The following is a 12,590-nucleotide window of genomic DNA, read 5'->3' on the forward strand; positions in this document are numbered from 1 at the left end:
CAAACAGGTTATAGTGCATTTGACAATAAAAAATACGTGATAAATCTCAGATGCACCCACAGAGAATAATTACCAAGATAATTTTTTTTTTAAGATTTTATCTATTTATTTGAGAGAGAGAGAGAGCAGAACACAAGCAGTGGAGAGGGAGAAGCAAACTGCCTATTGAGCAAGAAGCCTGATGTGGGGCTCAATCCCAGAACCCTGGGGTCATGACCTGAGCTGAAGGCAGACGCTAAACCGACTGAGCCAACCAGGCACCCTGATGATGTCTTTTTAGATACAGCTCCAAAGACCTGACACTTGAAAGAAATAAATACTAAATTGAACTTCATTAAAATTAAAAAATTCTGCTCTGTGAAAGATAATGTCAAGAGACTAAGACAACCGCAAACTGGGAGGAAATATTTACAAAAACCATACCTGATAAATAAATATGACCCAAAATATACAAAGAACTCCTAAAAGTCAGTAAGAAAACAAATAACTAGATTTTAAAATGGGCCAAAGATCATGACAGACACCTCACCAAAGAAGATCTATAGATGGCAAATAAACATAAGAAAATATTCTCCAGGGACACCTTGGGTGGCTCAGTGGTTTAAGCCTCTGCCTTCGGCTCGGGTCATGATCTCAGGGTCCTGGAATTGAGCCCTGTAACAGGCTCTTTGCTCAGCAGGAAGCCTGCTTCCCCCACTCTCTGCCTGCATCTCTGCCTACCTGTGATCTCTCTCTCTCAAATAAATAAATAAAATCTTAAAAAAAAAAAAAGAAAGAAAGAAAGAAAGAAAAGAAAAGATTCTCCACATCAGATGTCATCAGGGAAAAAGGAAAATTACAACAACAAGATATCACTACACACCTACTTGGAATGGCCAAATCCAAAACATGGACAACAAATGAAGTGGAAATACTCTGTACAATACCATAATGGGGGGAGGGGAGAGAAGGGTACCTGGCACTATCCATTTGTCCAGACCCGTAGAAAGTACACACCATGAGTGAACCCTACTGTGAACTATGGACTTCGGGTGATTATGATGTATGAATATAAGTTCATAAGCTATAACGAATGTACCCCCTGATGGGAGATGTGGATCATGAGGGAGAATGTGGGGACAGGTAATTTACAAGAAATCTCTGAAGCTTCCTCTTATTTTATTTTATTTTGGTGTGAATCTAAATCTGCTCTAAAAAAAAATTAAGTCTTTAAAAAAATCAAAAAGGGACTTCAGACTGAAAATTCAATAGAGCCATTGGGAATCTTTGAATTCAAGGTAAAACACTTAATGCCATTATTACTTGTTTTTTAAAAAAATGTTATTTATTTATTTGACAGAGAGAGACATCACAACTAGGCAGAGAGGCAGGCAGATAGAGGGGGGGAAGCAGGCTCCCTGCTGAGCAGAGGGCCCCATATGGACCTCGATCCCAGGACCCTGGGACCATGACCTGAGCCAAATGCAGAGGCTTAACCCACTGAGCCACCCAGGTGCCCACCATTATTATTTATTTATCAAAAAGTTATATTCCTTAATTTGGAAGCCTGGATCTCTGCAACTAGGCTTTCTCCCCATACCCCCCCAAAATAACTTCAGCTAGAAAAAAGTTCCTAATCATGAAAATGTGGGACTAAGACCAGATGATTTATAAAATTTTTCCAACTCTAGACTTTTTTCCACCTGTGACTCTGTGAATTATGAGAAGGTACATCTTCTGGGCACACACATTTCTAGATCAAGTAAAATATTATGTCCTACATCCTCTTTTATACTCCAGTTTGACCCATACTAAATAGCTGAAAATCAAATTTTAAAGATAAAGATGTTAAAGTTAGAGAAGAGGTGTGTGTGAGGAAGCAATGTGGCCGAGGAGTAGGAAATGGAAATCGCATTAGGTCCCAGGAGTTCAAATAAGTAGTTCTCAAACCATTCTTAACACCTACAAACTCAACAGGAGATCAAAGAGAAGAAGGGCAGCAATTCTAGAAACAGAAAATCGACCACTGTCGGGAACTTAGGACATGCGGAGAAGTGAATCCGAAGCTATGGGAAGATGACTGTGGAGGGGAGGGGCGGACTCCTGGCAAGTGTTGGAGCAGCAAAACATAAAATCAGAACTTTTAGAAGTCAGCTCCACTGAAGGATGTCAACTCCAGAGGCTAAGCTGGGGTAGAGCCCTGGCGGGGACAGTGTGGTCTCAGGACCCACAGGGTCACAGAAAGAGCGGGGGTGTCTGAGTGTGGCAGAGTTCCCAGGTATCAGAGTAGGGAAGCAGGCTACAGAGACGGAGCTGAAGAGTGAGGTCTTAGCTTGGGCTTACCTTAAACCATGATCCCAGGCACAGCTGGATCACAGCTCTTCGAGCTCAAGTGGCAGATTCAGGGAGACCCCTTCCTTCCTCCTCCAAGAGCAGTGGCATGCAAGCGTGGGGCAGGAATTTGCGGGGTTTGGAGACTCCAAGTGGGGCCATGCACCAGAGATAGAAATGCTCTGTCACAGGCCAAGTGAGCACATAGTGCAGCTGGAGACCAGGGAGACAGGAGTGATTGACTGCTTTTCTCTGAAGGCGCACTGAGGAAGGGGACCCTGAGCTCAGCTCCTCTGGGCTGGAGATTGGGAGGCCACCATTTTCATTCCCATCCTCCAAAGCTCTACGGAAAGCATTCAGGGAACAAAAGCTCCCAAGAGCAAACACGAGCAGATTACCTAGCCTGGTCCCTGGCAAGAGTGGCACAAATCTGCCTCAGGCAAAGATATTTCAGAATCACTACAACAGGACCCCGCCCCTCCAGAAGATCAGCAAGAACATCCAGCAAAGACCAAGTTCACTGGATCAACAAGAACTGTGGAACTGCAGAGGAGGGGAAAGCAAAACAGAATTCATGGCTTTTTTCCCATGATCCTTTAGCCTTGTGAAGTTAATTTTTTTTTATTTTATTTTTTTCTCACTCCATTTTTATAACTTTTACTCTTTCCTCTTTTAACATCTTTTAACTATTTTATCTTATCAATATCTTTTTTAAAGAATCTTTTTAAATTTTCATTGTTATAGTCATTTTTAAAAAAAAGATTTTATTTATTTATTTGACAGACAGAGATCACAAGTAGGCAGAGAGGCAGACAGAGAGAGGAGGAAGCAGGCTCCCTGCTGAGCAGAGAGCCCTATGCGGGACTTGATCCCAGGACTCTGGGATCATGACCTGAGCTGAAGGCAGAGGCTTGAACCCATTGAGCCACCCAGGTGTCCCATAGTCATATTTTATCCCTTCATTATATTTAACCATATTTTTATATACATATAGGTTTTTATTTCCTTTAAAATTTTGGGATATAATTTCTTCTAATAGATCAAAACATACCCTAAATCTAGCTCTACCCTAATCACATTCTCTCCTCTTTTTTTTTCTTTTTCCAACCAACTTATCGATTCCTTTTTCAGAATCTTCCTTTATTCTCATCTTTACAGTCATAGTCCATCCCTTCATCATGCTTACCCTTATTTTTTAATATATATAACTTTTTCTTTCTTTAAAATTTTGAGAGGTAGTTTCTTCTAAAAGACCAGAATAAACACAAAACCAAGTGGGTGGATCTGTTCTATTCACCTGTCTAATATATATATACATATTTTATTCATTTCCCTCCCCTTTTATCTCCTCCCAGTTTCAGGTCTCTTCTGATTTGGTTAGTGTATTTTCTGGGGTCTTTCCAACCTCTTAGTATTTTACTCTCTCTACTCATATATTCTTATCTGGATAAAATGATAAGGCAGAAAAACTCTCCACAAAAAATAAATAAATAAATAATAAAAAGAACAAGAGGTAGTCCAATGGTTAGGGACCTAATTAATAACTAAAGTTCAGGGGGCGCCTGGGTGGCTCAGTGGGTTGAGCCGCTGCCTTCGGCTCAGGTCATCTCAGGGTCCTGGGATCGAGTCCCGCGTCGGGCTCTCTGCTCAGCGGGGAGCCTGCTTCCCTCTCTCTCTCTCTCTGTCTGCCTCTCCATCTGCTTGTGATTTCTCTCTGTCAAATAAATAAATAAAATCTTAAAAAAAAATAACTAAAGTTCAGAATGATGATAATCTAAGTGCTAGCTGGGCTCAGAAAAGACATGGAAGATATTAGAGAATCCCTTTCTCTAAAGGGAGAAATGAAATCCCTTTCTGGAGAAATAAAAGAACAAAAACCTAACCAAGTTGAAATCAAAAAAGCTATTAATGAGGTGCAGTAAAAAATGGAGGCTCTTACTGCTACAATAAATGAGGCAGAAGAGAGAATTCGTTATATAGAAGACCAAATGATTAAAAATAAAGAAGCTGAGCAAAAGAGAGACAAACAAGTACTGGACCACGAGGGGAGAATTTGAGAAATAAGTGATACCATAAGACAAAACAATATTAGGATAATTGGGATCCCAGAAGAAGAAGAAAGAGAGAGGGGTGCAGAAGGTATATCAGAGCAAATTATAATAGAGAATTTCCCTAATAGGGAAGAAGCATCAAAATCCAGGAAGCACAGAGAACCCCCCTCAAAATCAATAAAAATATATCCACATCCCATAACCTAATAGTAAAACTTACAAGTCTTTGTGACAAAGAGAAAATCCTGAAAGTAGTTCAGGACAAAAAGTCTGTAACATACAATGGTAGAATTAGTAGATTGAAAGCAGACTTATCCACAGAGACCTGGCAAGCCAGAAAGGTCTGGCATGATATATTCAGAGCACTAAATGAGAAAAATATGCAGCCAAGAATACTATACCCAGCTAGGGTGTCATTGAAAACAGAAGGAGAGAGAAAATCTTCCAGGACAAACAAAAACTAAAAGAATTTGCAAACACCAAATCACCCTACAGGAAATATTGAAAGGGGTCCTCTAAGCAAAGAGAGAGTCTAAAAGTAGTAGACCAGAAAGAAACAGAAACAAAACACAGTAATAGTCACCTTACAGGCAATACAATGGCACTAAATTCATATCTTTCAATAGTTACCCTGAATGTAAATGGAATGAATGCCCTAATCAAAAGACACAGGGTATCAGAATGGATGAAAAAACAAGACCCATCAATATAGTGTCTGCAAGAAACTCATTTTAGACCCAAAGATACCTCCAGATTTAAAGTGAGGGGGTGGAAAACCATTTACCATGCTAATGGACATCAAAAGAAAGCTGGGGTGGCAATCCTTATAGCAGATAAATTGGATTTTATGCCAAAGACTATAATAAGAGATGAGGAAGGACACTATATCATACTTAAAGGGCCTGTCCAACAAGAAGATCTAACAATTTTAAATATCTATGCCCCTAACATGGAAGCAGCCAATTATATAAACCAATTAATAACAAAATCAAAGAAACACACTGACAATAATACAATAATAGTAAGGGACTTTAACCCCCCCACCACTGAAATGGACAGATCATATAAGCAAAAGATTAGCAAGGAAATAAAGGCCTTAAATGACACATTGGACCAGATGGACAGCACAGATATATCCAGAACATCCCATCCCAGAGCAACAGGATACACATTCTTCTCTAGTGTACATGGAACATTCTCCAGAACAGATCACATTCTGGGTCACAAATCAGATCCCAACAGTACCAAAAGATTGGGATCATTCCCTGCATATTTTCAGACCACAATGCTCTGAAGCTAGAATTCAATCCCCAAAAGGAAGTTGGAAAGAACTCAAATACATGGAGGCTCAAGAGCATCCTACTAAAGAATGAGTGGGTCAACCAGGACACTAAAGAACAACTGAAAAAATTCATGGAAACAAATGGAAATGAAAATGCAACTCTTCAAAATCTTTTGGGCACAGCAAAGGCAGTCCTGAGAGGAAAGTATATAGGAACACAAGCAGTTCTCAAGAAATGAGAAAGGTCTCAAGTACACTAAGTAACCATACACCTAAGAGCTGGAGAAAGAACAGCAAAGTAAGCCTAAACTCAGTAAGAGAAGAAAAATCATAAAGATTAGAGCAGAAATCAATAAAATAGAAACCTAAAGAACAGTAGAACAAATCAATGAAACTAGGAGCTGGTTCTTTGAAAGAATTAATAAGACTAATAAACCCCTGGCCAGACTTATCAAAAGGAAAGGAGAAAGGACCCAAATTAATAAAAGCATGAATGAAAGTGAAGAGATCACAATGAACACCAAAGAATACAAACAATTATAAGAACATATTACGAGCAACTATACACCAGCAAATTTTAACAATCTGGAAGAAATGGATACATTCCTAGAGACATATAAACTAACAAAACTGAGCCAGGAAGAAACAGAAAACCTGAACAGACCCATAACCAGTAAGGAAATTGAAGCAGTCATCAAAATCTTCCAACAAACAAGAGTCCAGGGCCAGATGGCTTCCTAGAGGAATTCTACCAAATATTTAAAGAATTAATACCTATTCTCCCAAAACTGTTCAAAAAAATTAAAATGGAAGGAAAGCTTCCAAACTCATTTAATGAAGCCAGCATTACCTTGATCCCAAAACCGGAAAAAGATCCCATCAAAAAGGATAATTACAGACAAATATTCTTGATGAACACAGATGCAAAAATTCTCACCAAAATACTAGCCAATAGGATCCAACAGTACATTAAAAGGATTATTCACCAAGACCAAGTGGGATTTATTCCTGGGCTGCAAGGATGGTTCAACATCTTCAAATCAATCAGTTGTTATATAATACATTAATAAAAGAAAGAATAAGAACCATATGATACTCTCAATAGTTCCTGAAAAAGAATTTGGCAAAGTAGAGCATCCTTTCTTGATCAAAACTCTTTAAAGTATAGGGATAGAGGGTACATACCTCAGTATCATCAAAGCCATCTATGAAAAAAGCCACAGAAAATATTCTCAATGGGGAAAAAATTACAGCTTTCCCCCTAAAGTCAGGAACACGTCAACATAGTACTAGTATACATAGTACTAGTCAACATAGTACTAGAATTCCTAGCCTCGGCAATCAGGCAACAAAAAGAAATAAAAGGCATACAAATTGGCAAAGAAAGTCAACCTCTCAATCTTTGCAGATGATATGATACTTTATATTGAAAACCCAAAAGATTCCACTCCAAAACTGCTAGAACCCATAAAAGAATCCAGTAAAGTGTCAAATAGAAAATCAGTGCTCAGAAATCAGTTGCATTTCTATACACTAACAGCAAGACAGAAGAAAGAGAAATTAAGGAGTTGATCCCATTTACAACAGCACCCAAAACCATAAGATACCTAAGAATAAACCTAACCAAAGAGGCAAAGAACCTGTACTCAGAAAACTATAAAGTACCCATGAAAGAAATTGAGGAAGACACAAAGAAATGGAAAAATGTTCCATGCTCATGGATTGGAAGACAAATATTGTGAAAATGTCTATGCTACCTAGACCAAGCTACACATTTAATGCAATTCTTATCAAAATACCATCCTTTTTTTTTTTCAAAGAAATGGAAAAAATAATCCTAAAATTTATATGGAACCAGAAAAGATCCCAAATAGCCAGAGGAATGTAGAAAAAGAACGCCAAAGTTGGTGGCATCACAAACCCAGACTTCAAGCTCTATTACAAAGCTGTCATCATCATGACAGTGTGGTACTGGCACAAAAACAGACACACAGATCAATGGAACAGAATAGAGCGCCCAGAAATAGACCCTCAACTCTATGGTCAACTAATCTTCAACAAAGCAGGAAAGAATGTCCAATGGAAAAAAGACAGTCTCTTCAACAAATGGTGTTGGGGAAAATGGACAGCCACATGCAGAAAAATGAAACTGGACCATTTCCTTAAACCACACACAAAAATAGGCTCTGAATGGATCAAAGACCTCAATGTGAGAAAGGAATCCGTCAAAATCCTTGAGGAGAGCACAGGCAGCCACCTCTTCGACCTCAGGTGCAACAACGTCCTCCTAGAAACATCACCAAAGGCAAGGAAAGCAAGGAGAAAAATGAACTGTTAGGACTTCATCAAGACCAAAAGCTTTTTCACAGCAAAGGAAACAGTCAACGAAAACAAAAGACAACTGAAAGAATGGGAGAAGATATTCACAAATGACTTATCAGATAAAGGGCCAGTATCCAAAATATATAAAGAACTTATCAAAATCAACACCCAAAGAGCAAATAATTCAATCAAGAAATGGGCAGAGGACATGAACAGACATTTCTGCAAAGAAGACATCCAGATGGCCAACAGACACATGAAAAACTGCTCCACATCACTCGGCATCAGGGAAGTGCAAATCAAAACCACAATGAGATAACATCTCACACCAGTCAGAATGGCTAATATTAACAAGTCAGGAAACAACAGATGTTGACAAGGAGGCAGAGAAAAGGAAACCCTCCTACACTGTTGGTAGGAATGCAGGCTTGTGCAGCCACTCAGGAAATCAGCATGGAGATTCCTCAAAACGTTGAAAATAGAGCTGCCCTACAACCCAGAAATCACACTACTGGGTATTTACCCTAACAATACAAATGTAGTGATCTGAAGGGGCACATGCACTGAATGTTTATAGCAGCAATGTCCACAATAGCCAAACTATGGAAAGAACCTAGATGGCCATCAACAGATGAATGGATAAAAGATATGAGATATATATAGATATATATCTCATATCTTCTTTATTTATATATAAAATGGAGGGGCGCCTGGGTGACTCAATGGGTTAAAGCCTCTGCCTTTGGCTCAGATCATGAGTCCTGGGATCGAGCCCCACATCAGGCTCTCTGTTCAGCAGGGAGCCTGCTTCCTCCTCTCTCTCTCTGCCTGCCTCTCTGCCTACTTGTGATCTCCGTCTGTCAAATAAATAAAAAAAATCTTTTAAAAAAATGGAATACTGTGCAGCCATCAAAAAACCCGAAATCTTGTCATTTGCAACGATGTGGATGGAACTGGAGGATATTATGCTGAAAGAAATAAGTCAGTCAAAGAAAGACAATTATCATATAACTCTCTGATATGAGGAATTTCAGAGGCAGGGCAGGGGGTTGCCAGGGATAGGAAGGGAAAAAATGAAACAAGATGGGATTGGGAAGGAGACAAAGCATAAGAGACTCTTAATCTCACAAAACAAAGTGAGGCTTGCTGGGAGTGAGGGTTAGGGATAGGGTGGTTGGGTTATGGACATTGGGGAGGGTATGTGTTATGGTGAATGCTGTGAAATGTGTAAACCTGATGATTCACAGACCTGTACCCCTGGGGCAAATAATACATTATATTTTAATGAAAATAATTTTTAAAAATAAATAAATAAATAAATTGAAGAAAAAAAGTTCAGAGAAGAAGGCAGGAACTTAACATTTACTGAATGAATAATATCACAAGCAGTTTCTGCATGTTATCTCTTAAATCTGCACAATCATCCCGTGTGGTAATCAAAAGTACTCTCACTTTTAGAGATGAGGAAACAGAGGCTCAGAGAGGTTGAGTGACCCGCCTGAAATGATTCAGCAAGTTTGTAGCTAATCTGTGACTCAAATTCAGCTCTCCCTGAAAGTGAATGCACTCTTCCCTTTGCCATACTTTGTAAAGCATATTGTGGTCTGTTAGTAAAAGGGGAAGTCAGGATATTTTGCACTGTTTTTACTTTTTCTGAGAACATCTTGCTCTGTTTGAAATTTCCTAGAATGTCGACAGTGATAAGTTCTTTAAGAAATCTATATTTAAAGTGTTTGGTATTTCTGAATCATTGGGAATGATTCTGTCAATGATACAAATTGATAGTTTGGACTTCTCGTGAGCATTTCAAAATTAATAAATTCTATATAAGTCACAAAATAAACAAATCTTTATGCAAGTTCATGTGTTTCCTTGATTCATACTGTCAAGCATCTGTATGGGAAGCATTGAGTTCATTTCAGAATTCATTTAGTATTAATTATATGTCAGTGACACCCACAGCTAATCCTACCTTTTCCTGAAATCTGAAAGGACATGTCGATTTTAGAATGACTCATCATGTATAAACATACATCATTTGCATATATATTCTTCAAGTATATATAGAACATACAGCACACAGTAAGAAATATACATATAGTCTTCCCCTTTTCCTGGCACATCATTCCTAAAATCCTTGGAATCTCCTAAGTAATACGTGTCTTTTTGTATATTAATGCTATGACTAATGGCTGGGGGCTCCTGGAGAGCCTCAGGATGGAAGCTATTTGACAGAAGGACCAACCCTGTGATCAGAGGGGACAGAGACTGGAGGTTGAATTAATCACCTGTGGTCAATGGTTTCATCAATCGCGCCTGTGTAAAGAAGCCTCCGTAAAAACCCCCGCCAAAGGGGTTTGGAGAATTTCTGGCTTGGCTATACCAACCCAGAAGGTGCCGGGAGGGGGGTGCACTCAGGGCATCAAGTTCCACACGCTTACCCCATACCCTGCCCTATGCGGCTCTTCCATCTGGCGGTCAAACTAGTAAACTTACTCCTGAGTTCTGTGAGCCATTCTCACACTTTATCAGACTTGAATAGGGGTTCATGGGCACATCTGATTTATAAGCAGCCAATGAGAAGCACAGGTGACAGCCTGGCCTTGTGACGGGCCTCTGGAGTGGGGGGTTGGGAGGGGGTGGAGACGACAGTCTTGAAGGACTGAGCTTTCATCTGTGGGGTCTAGCACTAACCCGAGGTAGGCTGTTGTCAGAATTGAATTGAAATACAGGACACCCCGTGGGTGTCGAGAGACTTGGAGAAGGCTTTTTGTAGAAACCCCACACATCGGTGTCAGATGCGTAGACAGTAGAGAAAGAAGGGGTTTTTAGCCTCTACTGAGGCCTATCACAAATTTTGCTTACCTATGCAGTCCATAAGACCAAGTGTTGAACCTGTACCAATCCTGTGTTCACCAGCTTATGCAAAAAGCGCTCGGGAGGGGGGCTGGCACTGGGTCCGGAGGCCCAGCGGGGTGGGGGTGGGGGGGCGGGCATGAAGGACGCTGGCAGCCAGGAGACTGGCCACGGGAAATGTTGCCGCAACAGGGATGCGGGCTGCTGCAGAGGCACGGAGGAGCACCGACACTGATCGTGGGGCGACCGGAGTCTTCCAGGTGATGAAGGTGCCTGCCTGGATCTGCAGGCAGAGCTCGGTGTTCTTCACGCCGCGGCAGGGATCCTGTGCGCCTGCGCCGTGGCTGGGTTGTGGACGCAGTGAAGGCTTCCACAGTAGACGTCGGGGGAAGGAAACAAACACACACACACACACCTGAAAGACAAGCAGGCAAGGCCCGGGTGCAGGAAACCGTCCACGCAGAGGTGGGAGGCGCCGAAACCTTTCCCGCAGCCTCACCCTGGGGGCAAAAACAGAAATAAAGGGAAATCTGATTTGCTCTCAATTAGGAAACACAACAACAAAAAAGTAATTTAATTGAACAAGGACTTACTAAACCTGTACATAAATGTTTATCGCTTTTCATAATTGCTGAAAACTGGAACCAGTCCAAATGCTCAGCAAGAAAACGTGTTCCATTCAGACCGCAGTATCAGCAGCGAACCTGGATAATCCCAAAGGCGTTATGGTGAGGGAAAGAAGTATGTCCCAAAACATTACATGCTTTATGATTCCGTTTACAGGATATTCTGGAAAAGACAAAACTAGAGGGATGAACAGATCAGGAATTGGCAAGGGCTGCGGGGTGGCAGAGCACACAGTTATTTGGGGTGCCGGAACTGCTCTGTATCCTGATCATGGTGATGGTTATAAAACTCTATATATGTGCTAAAATTCATAGAACTTTACACAGAAAAGGGGGGTCCGATTTATACAGAACTTTGTTGTTGTTTTTTCTAATGTAAGCACTACGCCAGGCATCATGCTATGTGAGGCAAAGGCAATGGTGGACCTTTATCATCAAAGAGCTCCATAAAATAAGGCATGGATACAAGCACAAAATACGGCACAAACATATTTGCTCTATGATAACTGAAAAATGAAAGTAGCAAATGTTATAAGCAATGAAAGAGGAAAGAAATCTCTAGTTTAACTGAGCAAAAAATGCTTCAGGGAGAGGGGTGGGAGGTATGGAGCCACTGGGGGATGGGCATTAAGGAGGAGACGTGAAGGAATGAGCACTGGGTGTTATATGCAGCTGACGAATCACTGAACTCTACCCCTGAAACTAACAATACACTCTATGTTAATTAATTGAATGTAAATAAAATTAAATTTTAAAAATGCTTCAGAGCAGAGATGGCATTGGATCTGTTTCAAGAGCAGGAGAAGGCAGCTGATCATTTAGAGATATTGTCATGTCAGTAGTATGCGGCAGGGATGGGACAGAAGCACCTGAGGACAGAAAATGTGCCTTGTTAGAAGACAAGGCATTTGGGGAGAGCTGGCGGTCTGGCACAGCAAGGCTTTGCAGGGAGTGGAACCCACCCCCCAGGTCTATAGGCATGACCTAGAAACCATGTGGAAAATAAACCTGGTTCACTTGCTCATTTTATTCCCACCATTTAAGTTTTGGGGCCTCATTTACAAATATGGGGCATATGTTCATCTTCCTTGCTACAACATTGGCTCTTCCTCATTTTAATTATGCTGCCTCTTATCTGCAGTA

This window comes from Neovison vison, chromosome 9, assembly GCF_020171115.1.
Source record: "Neovison vison isolate M4711 chromosome 9, ASM_NN_V1, whole genome shotgun sequence".
NCBI classification, from domain to species: Eukaryota; Metazoa; Chordata; class Mammalia; order Carnivora; family Mustelidae; genus Neogale; species Neogale vison.